The sequence below is a fragment of the Periplaneta americana genome, chromosome 10 (genome assembly GCF_040183065.1).
Source record: "Periplaneta americana isolate PAMFEO1 chromosome 10, P.americana_PAMFEO1_priV1, whole genome shotgun sequence".
Classification (NCBI taxonomy): Eukaryota; Metazoa; Arthropoda; class Insecta; order Blattodea; family Blattidae; genus Periplaneta; species Periplaneta americana.
Window position 1 is genome coordinate 125,280,352 of NC_091126.1, and position 15,693 is coordinate 125,296,044.

A 15,693-nucleotide genomic window follows, 5' to 3' on the forward strand; every position below is an offset into this window, starting at 1 on the left:
AATACATTGTTTTGTTCTTAATTTGGCGAATTTCAAGACACTTACATTTATGTCAGGACATTTTATCCTTAAAGAATCAGTATGACTCTTTTCAGGTTACATAGCATCAACTGTTCTTGTTTTTGTAGTTATTTTCCTATGTTCTTCACTGATACATAATTCTTCTTCCCTTGTATGACCCTACTTAACGCCATCAAATGTGTAGAACTCTGTTATGCTGTTTACAGTATGTTGTTCTATCTTTCTTCTGGATTTTGGGTAGGGGCGAACAAAATTTAATTCTCTGCTGCAAATTCCTTGGCTATTTTAATCATACATCTTAATTGCACAACTTTTAATACTATTATATCACTTGAATACAATATATAACTTTCACATGTTACTTAGAACTGAGTTATAGACAACTAGTTGACTAGTTTCGGCTTGGGAGCCATCTTCAGAACTGCTCAGAATTAATCATATGAATCAATGCCTGGAAATGCTCTTTTCAATTTGTTGTAGGAACAATTAGAAAAAATTGTCAAAATACGAATTTGCATAGTAATATTTTCTGTTTCTTGAAATGCAGTCAGGTTTTGTATATCAAAATTTTCTTTTAGATTTCCATTGAAAAATAGTTCATTCATTTATCAAATGGCAGGAGTTGACAATAACGTCATTTTCTCTCTGGCCTCCCAGTACAATATAACAAAATCTTGTTTTTCTTGGGCTTCACAGTTCAGCAATGGGCAGTGTAGTAGATGATGTTGGTTAATTTCTTGGTAAGAGTCAGCACAAAGTAGACAGCTGCTAGATGGATAAATTCTCAATCTATAGAGATGATAGACAGTCATGTCCTTACATCACTGCTTCTTTACGTCCCTTTAATGTTATCTTATTTGCAAGTTCTTCAACTTTTTCCCAGCTATTTCCTTTTGCTGCTTTTTGGCTTTATGTGGTGTTCTCAAACTCCCATACTTTTTTGACTTCCTTTATCTTCATTCTGAGATGTGGTTCGGAATTTATTGGTGTTTGAATCTGTGTCCCTTTCTTGGCGAGGGTGTCTGCCATTTCCACTGGGAGCCTACCCATTTTTCTGGTTTTGGAGGAACTTTAGCAATGTTCAGCATTCTCTGATGGTCTCTGATTCTGGAACTTTGTTTTTAGTGATGGCCTGTATGGCAGCCTTGGAGTCTACTAATACTATTGCTTTATTGAATTTTGTCAAGGTGAATGTGAGATTTCTGAGTGCGACTTCTATGGCTTTGATTTCTTCGTCAAAGGCATTACTGTTCATACCAGCAACTAGATAATGAATAAACAATTTAGAGTAGACACCGACTTCTACATTATTACTTTCTTTTGTTTTTGAACCATCTTTATACATTCTTAACCATTTGGGTTCTGGATATTTCTTGTTTATTTCTTCTTAAGTGAGTTGTTTAGCTTGGACAGGTGGAGTTCCATGTTTCTTTTCAATGTCGTTAATTTTGAGTAACGAGTTGTTTTGTTGGTAGTTTAGTGGGTTTATTAGTAGAGGTAATTGGTTGACTTTGGTCTGCAGGCTAAGTGTTCTAAGGAGTATGTCTGTTTTATGCATGAATGTTGCTTGGGTGGTTAGTTTTTGAGGTGCAGAGCCAGAAAATTGTAATGCTTTAGGTAAAGTTGCTAGTTTGATGCCCATAATATATGCTTTCTTTTCTACTTCTTTCTTTACTGGAGAATTCCCCTAAAAATTCTCTTTGCTGTTGTGTTTGTGGTTTTTACTGCATGTGTGACTAGTCTGAGCATTCTGTTTTGCATTGCTTCTAATTTGTTTATCGTATTTTTGGCTGTTACCAGTGCCTCTGATCCATACATTATTTTTGGTTTTAAGTTTATTTTGTGTGTTTTATTTAAAGTGTCTAATGTACTTTCCCATTTTTTCCCTACTAGTCTCTTGAGAATGTGTATACCGGGGACAGAAGAACTAGAGGCTTCAGTGACGTCACTACAGAAGAACCCACACACAGCAGAATTGTTCGTTGCACTACAAACTGAAAACGTTGACCATCTACTTTCACTGATCCAGTTGCGCTCTCACAATACAATAACGTCTGTTCAGAAAATGTTTTGCAGCTGAATGGTACCGTATACCTGCCAGTGCGGGAGGAGGGGGTGGTCGGACAGTAAAAGTAACGGTCTCCAAGCTTCTAGATGTTCTGTTCCCAGTATACATTTTTATGTAGTTTTTCTTGAATTTCGTTGATATGGTCTTCCCTAGGTCATTTTGTTGTCTAGATAGACATCTAAGTATTTGGTGCCGTTGCTCTTTGCTAGTTGGTTGTTGCTGATTGTTAGGTTGAAATCACTGCTTTTATGTTTTAAGGAGAAATAGTGGTAGTTTGTTTTTGACAGTTGATTAACATGTTATTTTCTTCAGCCCAAATGTCTAGGCTTTTGCAGTGCTTCATTCATTAAATTTTTAAGGTGCTCATTATGTTTCCTGTCAGGATTCTTTACTGATGTCCGTACTACATCATCATCAGCAAACATGGCACAATTGGTATTATTCACTTTCTTGAGATTGGCTGGAAGGTCATTTATGTATACATTAAGTAGGGGGGGGGGAGGTACACAATTGGCCTGCAAAAATCTAGTGAAATATAGTTTTATATGGTATTTCAACTACTATAAAAGCTAAATAAACAAAACTTTTCAGGCTTAATATACCGTACATACATTGCACTTTATAAAACAGTATTCAGAATATTAAAATAGTTAATAATTACCTGTAAAAATAATATCAAATTTGCATACTTTTTTACAACCATGAAGCATTTCCGTAATAAAATATATCATTAATTAAGTGCATTTTTCTTTTACTGGAATGTTTTAAAGACCTACATAAACAACACAGTCTAGGATCTTTTTCCTATTCCTTCAGAAAATATTTTTTTCTTAATCAAAAATTTTAGAAAATTTAATATTAAAGGTAACAATTAAGAAAAAAATATTTCTTGAAAGAGTAGATAAAAGATGTTAGACTATGTTGTTGATGTAGGTTTTTAAAACATTCCAGTAAAAGAATCATGCAGATATTTAATTAGTTGTATATCTTTTTATGTAAATGCTTTACTGTTGTAAAAAGAAACTTATGCAAATTTGATATTATTTTTACATGTAATTATTAGCTATTTTAATATTCTGAATAGTCTTATATATAACAGTCAGTGAGTGTGAGTGTGTGTGTGTGTGTGCGTACGTGCGTGCGTGCGTGCGCGTGTGTGCGTGTTTTTTTTGCACATTTAACCTTAATAACCAGAAGAAGAACGTAGGCTACATTAAAATTGGACAGATACGCTCATCTTCCTCCGTTGTAAATACAGCCATATTGCTACTGAAATATTAAATAAAATAACATTAAATTAAAATTACGTGAATGAGGGACGACGTCTTTATTGAATGTGTCACGTGGCATGAATATGCAAAATAATATGACATAAAACACATTTTTGTTTAATATTTAAGAATTCAAAATCAAACATAATAGGGAGTAAACATGAAAATATTCATAACACATAAATTCAACGACTTTACTACATAGTTCTATAGAATAATGGTACAATCAAAGGCTTTGGTGTAGAGGGATCCGGGTTCGAACCTGAGGTCAACTGATTTTTTTTATGATTTTTATAATTTATTTTCATTATTTTAAATATGTTATTTTATTTTAACCCGACATAAAGGAGGTCATTCATTTCGTTTAGTGTTCTGCTCAAGGCAGGTCTTTCACTGCAAATCCAGCTTTCTACATTCTTTCCTATTTTCTGCCTTCCTCTTTGTTTCTTCATATGATCCGTATATCTTAATGTTGTCTATCATCTGATATCTTCTTCTACCCCGAACTCTTCCCCCATTCACCATTCCTTCCAGAGCATCCTTCAGTAGGCAGTTTCTTCTCAGCCAGTGACCCAACCAATTCCTTTTCCTCTTCCTGATCAGTTTCAGCATCATTCTTTCTTCACCCACTCTTTCCAATACAGCTTCATTTCTTATACTGTCTGTCCACTTCACATGTTCCATTCTTCTCCATATCTACATTTCAAATGCTTCCATTCGCTTCTCTTCACTTCGTCGTAATGTCCATGTTTCTGTCCCATACAGTGCCACACTCTGTACAAAGCACTTTACTAGTATCTTCCTTAGTTATTTTTTCAGAGGTCCGCTGAAGAGGCTCCTTTTCCTATTAAAAGCTTCCTTTGTCATTGCTGTCCCCCTTTTGACTTCCTGGCAGCAGCTCATGTTACTGCTTATATAGACCTAAAGGGGGTTTTTACTACATAAATAATACATCCGCAGTGTTTTATTTATGCTTTCTCAAACAAAGTTACCATACAGTTATGTAAATGTACCTACATAAGCTCATTGAAAATAACACTGCATTAATTCTAAAATATATGTCTTTCAAAATATTGTTGTTCATGTCCGAATATGTGTTATTGCTAAATTATATATGTATCATCATGTGAATGTACAGTAGTATGTATGTTAAGCCTACTGGAAAGAACATATCTGTCAATTTTTAAATACGCTTCTCTTAAAATATTATTTTTCAAGTCCAAAAATGATTTATTGCGAGATTATACAGTATTCTGTACATAAAATAAAAATGACATAATTAATATACAGATGTACGAGTATTTGTAAGACGTCATTTTTCAAGTCATATTTAAGAAACCGGGTATGACATAAGCGGGCGTAAAGCAGACAAGGAGTACAAAATTTTCCAGTCCTATTATACAGGGCTTTCATTTCAAAACTTTCCAGTCTAAATAACTATTTATTTAAATTGAATTGCATTTAAAGAAAACACATGTCAATTTAGATATTGAGGAGGAAGTCTGAAACCAGGCTTAATTCCATTTTAGATTTCACCCCCTCTCCTCAGTGACCACTGCTTTGAAATTTCAAATGGCACTCATATATTTTTATACTTAAGTATGAAAGAGCATTCATATCTTTATCCACCCCATTCATTTATTTCACATCATTTGTTTTATATTGTTTCCTGGCAACCTCGATTGTTGTTAAGTTTGATTAGGGCTGAAGCTACAAATACCATTGAATGTTTCTTGTAATAGTTGTGTTCGTGTATTAAATTATTGTAAAATGGTGTATACCCTTCAAGAGAGAACAGAAATCATATTTATTCATGGAGCTAAAAACTGTTGTGCTTGTAGAACTGCTAGAGCTTTCAACGAGAGGCATCCTGAGAAAAAGTAAGTCACCGATATGTCATAGATTTAAAACGGAAATTTGAAGACACTGGTTCTGTGTGCAATAAAGCAAATGGCCAACCTAGAAAACTCGATGAAACTTCGCAGATTGAAATACGAGGCGCATTCAGAAAGTAAGTTTCCCGATTTTTTCCCCTTGAAAGTAAATGTAATTAGCCGTGTTAATTGTGCATGTGTAACAGATCTATGACGTATCAATCATATGCCAGCCGGACAGGTTCCGCCTGATGTCAGTAGCATGGCAGCAGTGGTCCGAAATGGAAGCTCTAATTCCTTCTCCCGCTGCCTGCGAGGTTCGGTCGGTGATAAAGTTCTTTAATGCACAAAGCATTGCACCAATCAGAGGCGTATACTGGTTAAAGGGTTTGGGCTACCGCTGACCCTATTATTACACAAAATATATCTAACAATTACTTTAATTTTAATTACTATGGTAAAACTAATAATACAAAATTATTACATTATGTTATATTATAAACTTTTTCTTTTGTAATTTCCTTGGGCTACCGCCGGTAGCCCCGGTAGCCCGCAAAATACGCCCCTGGCACCAATTAAAATTCATCGGCAGCTCTGTCAGGTCTATGGGCCGAACATCATGAGTAAGCAAATGGTGCGTGTAGGCAGTTTTCCGAAGGTCGTCAAAGTGTCCATGATGAAGAGCGCAGTGGGTGACCGTCCCTCATCAATGATGATCGTGTTGAGCTGGTGCGGCAGTGCATCATGGAGAATCATCGCTTCACGATTATGGAGCTGAGCAGCCATTTTCCGCAAATATCGCGATCCTTGTTGCATGAGATTGTCACTAAGCACCTGCTGTTCAAAAAAGTGTGTGCCAGGTGGGTGCCGAAAAACCTGACACCCGAACACAAAATGCAACGTTTAGGAGCACCACTGACATTTATGCAACGGTATCACGATGATGGCGACGAATACCTCGACAGGATCGTCACGGGCGATGGGACTTGGATTTCGCACTTGACCCCGGAAACCAAGCAGCAGCCAATGCATTGGCGGCATAGTGGATCTCCGGTCAGGACGAAATTCAAACAGACGCTGTTGGTACGGAAAGTGATGTGCACGGTGTTCTAGGACGGGAAGGGCATTTTGCTCATTGACTTCCTTCTAAGCGGTAAAACAGTGAACACTGACCATTACTGTGAAACACTGCGAAAATTGCGATGTGCCATTCAAAACAAGAGGCGTGGAATGCTTACTGCAAGTGTTGTGCTCCTCCATGACAATGCTCGTCCACATACGGCACGGCGCACAGCAGCTGTTTTGACGGAATTTGGCTGGGAGTTGTTTGATCATCCACCCTACAGTCCTGATCTTGCTCCCAGCGATTTTCACGTTTTCTTGCACCTCAAGAAATTCCTGTCCTCCGGCGAGCGTTTTGGCAATGACGAGGAGCTGTGACGTCTGTCACACACTGGTTCCATTCACAGGCGGCAGAGTTCTACGACAGAGGGATACAAAACTTGATCCCACGATACGACAGGTGTCTCAATTCTGATGGTGGCTATGTTGAAAAATAGCTGAAACATTGCTGTACCTGTTGCCAATAAATGTTTTCCTGAAAGTGTTTGTTCTTTTTTTTTTTAAATAGGCAAACTTACTTTCTGGATGCGCCTCGTACTAGCTCATTTCATTAATGAACCCACCACCTCCATTCCAAAAGTAGCTGCTGTAACAAACATTTCAGTTGGTTCCATACATAAAGTGCTGAAAATGAACAAATTTTTTCCCCTATAAAGTACAAAGTCACCAACAGCTCAGCAAAGACGATTTTGATAGAGAAGAGTAGAATTTTGTGAACAGAAATTGAAGGTTATCCAAATTTGACACAAAATATTTGCTTCGGTGATCAAGTGACTTTTTTCTTAAATGGGTTTGTAGAATGGCCGGCAATATCTCCAGACCTGACGCCGCTTGACTTCTTCCTATGGGATCATTTGAAATCAGTTGTTTATACTACTCTGCCTGAGAATATTCAAGAACTGAAAAATAGAATAACCCATGAATGTAATTGGATTAGTAAGGAAACACACCAAAACATTCACGAGGAGTTCCAAAATAGACTGTATTACTGTTTAACCAACAATGGAGCACATTTTGAACACTTGATTTAGTGCAGAATAAACTGTTTCTTGTCAGGTTACCAGACGAAAGATGTGAAATAAATGAATGAGGTGTATAAACAGTTGAATGCTCTTTCATATTTAAGTATAAAAATATAGGGGTGCCATTTGAAATTTCAAATTGGGGTTGACTGAGAATGGGGGTGAAATCTTAAATGCAATTAAGCCTGGTTTCAGACTTCCCCCTCAATATCTAAATTGCAGCGTTTTTTGTTTAAATCGAATTCAATTTAAATAATTAGTTATTTAGACTGGGAAGTTTTGAAATGAAAGCCTTGAATATTTTTTATTTAAATATTGATTCTTTGATACGACCGATAAAGAGGTAAATTTTAACTCACCATGATACCCCCAAAGGGTTCAGACTGGGAACAAGAGAATTCTCTATTTATTGTCAACTATCTTTAAATGTCAAATGAAAACACACATAGACAGGAAATTACATTAAATTTGTGTCAGCACAGCTTTAGATCAATGTAGAACATTGCGTCTATGCTAAACGAATGTGAAGGGACCGAGGGGATGTTTTTGTTTAGCTAAACTACAAGGCAAAGCTAATTAAAAACAAAAACAGCAAGGCACAAGATAACATCTTTTCTTTTCGGTGCCTGATCTTCAGCTGTTTTAAATTGTGTTAATCTTGGCAGGCATTTTGACTAAGGTCGTTAATTCATGTAAGTGACGCTAAGTGAAGATTCATCTTTAGGGACGAGGAAAGCTTAATAAAGACAGTAATTCGTTTTGCTTTTCTATAGTTGAGTTGCCGAGATCTCCTTAACCCTTAGAAGCCGGAAAACTTATACCACTAATGCACGAAAATGTCTAACTCTTAACCAGGGGTTCGTATACCTGCACAATCAGATAAATTCGTGTTGGGTTTGTTAACCAAGTGGTTTAAGGCGCACAAGATATGTCTGGCCAGCATATCGTGCTTACGATTGCAGGTTCACGTCCTGGCCACTGCAGTCAATGGAGCCTGTGGTAAAGGATGGGGAGGACCCATGTAAAACAATTGGTATAATGGTACGCATGGAAGCTGACGGGGTTTCAGTTGACTGCTGTCGAAATTATTTTGCTCCTTTAAAAAAAAAAAAACTTTACAAAAAAATGTATTGTTTAATCAAGTGCAATGCCCTTAATGTTACATAAAATTAAACAATATCAACATATTTTATATATAGCATACAATTTATAACATATATCACATCATGACGATGATACTAGCTGACCACTATAATGGACTCACGGCTCCTAAGGGTTAAGTCAGAAGCAAAAAGGAAAACCTGGCCAATGCCGGATACTTTTAGCTAGTGTTTTATAAAATTTAAGCATGAAAAGTTTTGTTCATTTAGCTTTTATAGTAGCTGAGATATAAAAAAAATGAATTTTTCCCCTTAAAGACTTTTACTAGCAACTGCTCCTTATGGTAGATCTACTTTGGTTTGTATGTGTGGTGCCAAGCAATTTTCGTATTTGGTAGCAATCCATCTTTGAGAGAAAAATGACTTGATCTATTATAGCATTCTGTTGTTTACTCCTAGTTCTTGTAATTTCCAGATAAGTTTACTTCTTCACACCTGCTCGTATGCACTCTTGAGGTCAATAGAAACTACCAAATTACTCATGTAGTTGAAGGCTTCTTTAGTGGCTTGGGTGAACTTGATCAATTGATGACTTATTGAGAGTTTCGGTCTGATGCCAGCTCGTTCTGGATTTAGTAACTGTTGTCTCCAAAAATCAGTTCAATCTAGCTGACACTATTCTTTCCATGACCTTGCCTAGGACTGATGTCAGCGATATTGGCTGATAGCTTCCAATTTCTTCAGGGGTTTATTTGCTTTAAGGATTGGGATAACATTTGTTTTTTTTCCAGTCTGAAGGTATGCTAAATTTTCCTTTCAGTACGTTGTTGTAGAACTTTAACAGTTTCTCTTTCGCAAAGGTTCCCAACTTTTTAATAAATTCAGAGAATATTCCATTGGTCCAGCTTGTTCTTTGATTCCGTTTTTAGTTAGTTTCTAGTTCTTCAGTTCTGAAGCCAGCACTGAATATTTCGCTTTTTTAGTTACCTTGTGTTTTGTATATTATGTGCTTTTTAAGCATTGTTTGTGTATTTTGTACATGCCTTTGGCATAGTGCCACTACAATATTTTTCCTCTTTCCTTGTTTTCAATGATAACTTTGTTATTAACTTTAATTGGTTGTTTGTGTTCTTCATTTTTGTTGTTCCTAATTTTCTTTATGAAATTGTGGATTGCTTTCCCTTTTGGAGAATAACCTACATTTTGTATGAATGTGTGATAGCTTGTTCTCTTTTGCTCACTAATTTATATTTTAAGAACAGTGTTTTGTCTTCTCCAATTTTTAACATCTATTGGCTTCTTTGTCTTCTCCCCCATTTTTCTTAACCTGTTTCTTTTTGCTTGCAGTGTTCGGAGTCTGTTCCAAAATAGCTTGTAATTTCCCAGTTTTCCCTATATATATATATATATATATATATATATATATATATATATATATATATATATATATAAATGTTTAGAATTCTTGGTTATTGCTGTGGTAATATGTTTTATTATCTCTTTTGGTTTCTTCTTGTTACTGTTAGTTTTGAGTGTTTTGAATTTTCATTGTGTACTTCTTCCAGTTAGCTTTTTTTTTAATTCCAGGTGGTTCTTCTTGGTTCATATTTCTGAATTTTCTTGATTGTATTTGCAGGTTTTATGATGACTGCTCTATGATGACTGTTCATGTCTTTTGATATGCAGTGTGTTGTGGAGCTAGCTAGATTTGTTATAATGGCCAAGTCTGGGTTTGTTGTGTTTCCATTGTAATGAGGGTATATAGGTGGGTCCTATTTCTTATACAGTAGTTCAACTAGGTTAGTTAAGAGGAATTCATCAACTAGTCTGCCTGGTGTGTACTCCACGTTGGCGAGACTGCAGTCTCCAAGTACTATAGTGCTGCTGTTCAAATTCAGTAAGTCCAGGTTTTGATCTTTTGTTGTTGGGGGACATATACATTTCATATGTTTTAGTATGATATTAGAAGTGGGGGGGAGGGCAAAGTGATGTAAGTGCCAAAACTTCGGAAAATAGCTTCTTTCACTCAAAATATTCTAAATGCCATCACCACTCCTAAGCTATATGATCTATGTTAATTTCAATGCACCTTGCATTTCTGCATTGCTGGATCGTGCTGGATGTATGTTCCAACATTGTTCACAAGACATTGATTTCCTTTTTCCTGACAAATAACTTTTAGACGCGTAGATCACTTTGTCCTGCCATGCTTCATTTGTCTTTCCAAACATTAATTTCCACAATTTCGGCTGTATCTTGTGGATTCATTTCTTTGACTATGGAGACTGTTGAGTGTAGATTGTTTTTTATTTCAACAGAGATTCCACTACCTATCTGTCTGTTTTTGTAGAGGGTGTGTTGACTGAAGCCTTGTGTATGGATTTATTTCTCATTCTGTTCACTTATGTTAGCTTCATTGATTATGAAGATGTCTGCATTGTGTTTATCTACTTTTAGTAATTCTGTGACCTTGGCTGGTGATAGGCCACAAGTATTCCATTGCAGGTTGTTTACTGTACTTTACATAGCACTAACAAATGCTGGTTTTTGCTTGCACTGTGACTTTCTTTGCCATTTGTTGTTACTCTTTCTGCAGCAGTTGATTGCTTTCAGGGGACATGACCTGGAGACGAGTAACTTTGTCCCCCTCCTTGAAAGTAGTACTTCTATTTGAATAACCCTTTTCCAAAGTGTATTTTGTAATTTTAAAAATTTATTTCGGGATAATGCTTTGCATTAATTCTTTTTACTCTGTTTACTGGAGTTTTGCTCGCAAAACTAGACTTTAATTTTATTTTGAAATATTCTCCTCCTCCATAATAACACTGCTACCAGAAGGCGAATCTGGTTTGTCATGATCTGTGTTCAAGGTTATGCGGCTTGTAAGGGGGGTTATTCTGAAAGTATTTGTGGTTTCAAACTAAAACCCCATTTTTACCACTATATACATCTCGCAGAAGCCAGTGAAGCAAAAGAAAATTTTTCTTTCATTGGTGTAACTTTTCTGGAGAAATACTGTTATTCCCTCACTATATTAAATTACATGAAGCAAATTGTAGTTTATAACTAAACGTAATGATATTGTTCACTGTTTCCATGAAGAGGAACAGTGTTTGCTCCAGTTCAATAATTCAACCCCTGCATCATGGGTGCAATGAAGAAAACTGAATCCTTAATAAATTATCGTGTTGACTAGTATGTAATACATATAGTAATATCTAATTATAAAATCATCATATTATATTTTCATTGCTAACATTATCTGATGATAAATTCATAATTTCATTCATAGCCACTTGCATGTTGATTTGCATTGCAAATCAGAAGCCTAACCTCATGTCTGATATTTAAATAGATTGATATCTGCTTCCAGATTTCTTCTTTTAAGTTATTATTTTTATAGTTATCGTCTCATGTGTCATATAAGTAAGTATACACTGAACAATTTCAATGAGCCGCTCTGACACATTAGAAGACATTAAAAGATGTGCTGTGTGTTCTGGACAATGAATTTAAAAAAGCTGTAAAATGTTTTTTCCGATCTCTGTGTGTAATCGTAATCGTAATCGTTGACAGAGACCAAACGTATCTTGAAAATTCGCTGGGCTAGCGATCAGAATGAGAAATATGTTTACCTAGCGCAAGGTGAGTGAGAAACTCTCTCTAGTGTGTGACGTTCCACTTTAAACAATGCTTTCAATTTAGCGCATTTCTCAGCACAAATTTCACATTACACATATCTTGGTATAGTGTGTAAAGAGCCTAAGAGTCGAAAACAGAGTAACCAACTAAGCTGTGGAAGATAGCAGAAAGCAGAGATGATCATTTCTTTCTGTGAGTGCATTCTATGACTTATTCTGAGAGAAGTGTTAAAAATAATACCCACATTATCAAGTGAAGTGAAGATAAGTAGGAAAGAATGATGCATTGACTTTCTGTTAAAAACAGGACGTTGTGGTCACCCTATTTTTGAAGCTTATATTGAATAAAGAATTTATCTTTTCAGGTCCTCGAGTCAAGGTGAAGTGTTCTCATTGAAAAAACCCAAGTCTTCACAGCAGAGAGTGGTATCAGAAAGCTGGAAACTGCATGCAGTTCGTCAGGATTCGTAGAAGTTATGCAGAAGGAAAAGACTCACTAATTCCACTTCTAGGATGACATGGTAAGATATGACAACAAAACTGAATCATGTATTAAAAGTAATCCAGGCTGTAAAGCGAATTTGCTGATATCCTCATTGGAAAATGTGAAACAATTAACGAACATTCGGAATATTCATAATTTCAGATAAACACTGGTCAAATAATGTGTTACTGTTAGATCTTTCCCAGCATTTAAATTAATTTTGACATATATGAGAAGTTTCACTATACAGAACTTGAAGATTTATGCACCAGTACAGTAAAACATCGATACAACCCTCCCCCTTATAATGCTTTCCAGCTTTTTATGCTCTTTTTTCCCCAATTCCTTGAGCCACCCCACATAAGGGATAATGTTAAAATATCCAGCATATAACTTTACACTTTTAACACTTTTCCGCTTATTACAACCTTTTCCCACCATCTCCGACAAAGATTATAACGAAATATAACACGTATTGTAACCAAAACTCACTTGGCATCAAGGAATTCAACACATCTACAGAGTCTCTCAATTTTTTCCGACAATGTTACTGTATTGTTTATCGACAGCAATGTGGTGGCAACCATAGCTAGTTAGTATTGTGTATGAATAAATCTGAATATGAATATGTATTGTTTATCGACAAGAGGAAGCATTCTCTCTTAACAAAGATGTCGTTAAAACCTGGATCCTGTAAACTGCCAGAGGCCTTCTAGAAATGTGTAAATCTGAGGACATTTATAATGCTTGTGGTTTGGTGTCCTCCTTCGGCTTTTTCCCAACAAATCGCTTGTCCACAAGACTGAGAAATGTCATGGTGTGGAGCTGAGGAAAAGCGACTGACTATTGTTATGTGTCAACATCGACTTCCATGACTTGATGATGATCTCGTTACTGCTAAACAACGGACACTATCGAAGAACACTACTAACCACACTGACAGTCAAGAACACAGAAATGTCAAAGAAGATGACAATGATGATGTGTCACCTCCACCACTGTCGAAATCAGGTGCACTGCTCCATTTATAAATACTGTCTTGGAGCCCATTGTTATCAATGTGCAAAATAGAATCAGAGATCGAATCCATGCATGAATGAAATGGTGATTATCTGTAGTAGGTAAGCTGAAAAATTTACTTTATTTCATACCATTTAAATTTCGTACCAGACTTATTGGTACAATATTTCTGGTCAAGTGTTAACGAAGTATATGAAGCAGTTATGATGAAATCCTGGTTAATAATAATTGATTAAGAAAATAATTCGTAATACAATGACGAAAACTGATATAATTCATACATTATTCTTTTTCATTTTGTCCCTTATTAATTTACATTACAAGGTTGTATGTATATAGGATTGATTTTATTTATGACATGAAACTCTCCCACATTGAACCAGCGGTATGGCAACATCTCACTTTGTAATCATATATTTATCTATTACAGTGCTTCTTGAGACCCACCATCGATTGTACCATTCACAATAGAGACTAGGAAGAGCCTACAGAAAGTTTAATACTGACAGCCCTTCAAACAAGAGAGTGAATATGATATTGTGGATGTAGGATGTGGAGTGACAGGAATCGCTTGTTCTTCAGAGGATAATAATAATGAGGTAACATTTTTGGTTTATTACTGTAGATTGTATTATACAAATACACAAATAATGTAAACACATTCTTAGGCTTTGTCTTTCTTTAACATATCATTTTGCCATGTACAGTAACTTTATTTCTGCAATTAAGACGGGTCAACATCATATAAGCATAATTTTTTCCTGTGCTTCAATTTATTGTTTCTTCCACTGATTATTTGCGGTGGTGTCGAACATTTTCCTATCACCGTTCTCCATTTTGTTGTATCTCTCTTGTATGTAGGTTTTCGAAACCAAAAGCACTGCCACAATATACCATGAGTTCTTTTTCATTTAGAAATTAATGTAAAACACATACAGCTAATATAACATACCATATATTCTATGGTCTCATATTAATGGCTGTATAGAGCATTTGAAATCTTGCACATATTAAACCAAATACATTCCTTTCCACATTTCTGGACCTGAGATGTTGATAATTAAAAACGCAACTAAATTCTCTTTGTGATTGTGTGGATGAAGAGGAAAGACTTCATCTCCGATACAAACAAAGTTAAAAATTTCCTCACTTTCATTTATGTTTGGAAAATTTGTTTCTATTTTCATGCCAAGTGAAAATATATACATTTTCTCTTGCCAATTTTAACGATCGTAAAATTGTAAAGGTGAAGTTTCTTCGAATATAATAGGTCGTCTGGTATTTTGGCAGCACCATATCTTTTGGCAATTGTAAGTGAGAATCAGAACTTGACTTTCATGCTTATTTAACAGTTTCTTAGAGGACTGTTCTTTTATTAAATGAAGCTTTTGTTCTGTTTCCAGTCGATTCCTTTCATCAGGTGTTCTTGTGGTTTTAATGCCATTGTCAAATCGAATGCAAATGGAACAAACATCTGTATGGGGAGTGGCAAAGCTGAAGTTCAATTGTCGAAAAAATACATTGTGGAAAAATATATGTGATACATGTAAGCATACATAGACACTCCTTTGTACATTTCCCAAACTAATTTGACAGATAGTATACTGTCTAAATACATATAAGTAGTTTTTTTCATGAAAGTGATTACTCTTACATTCTCGCAACTTGGACAAAAAGTGTCTCACGAAATTCCATTTCTCATTAAATTTTGAGCTAATTCTGTCACCTCTCCTTTATCCTTTCGTGGGAACACCAATCAGCAGAAACTACTTCCCAACATTCTGCACTCTGTGCTTCGTCAAGCCAAGAATTTTAAATATGCCTCCCAGCATACTTTTACTACTAGCATACATTTACTATCTCGCCTGTGGTCGTCCTAACAAAATATGACATGGAAATTTGTTTGGGGTGCCCCATCGATGTTGGACGACGTTGCTTGCAGTACACTATGCTATAGTTACGACGCTGTTATTCCCGGCGTGACTCCTCCTCTTTGCTTACGTCTTAGGAAGTGAAGGCTCTATAAAGTCTAGGTAGGTAGTATCGTTCGCCAATTTTTGTTCTTTCGTT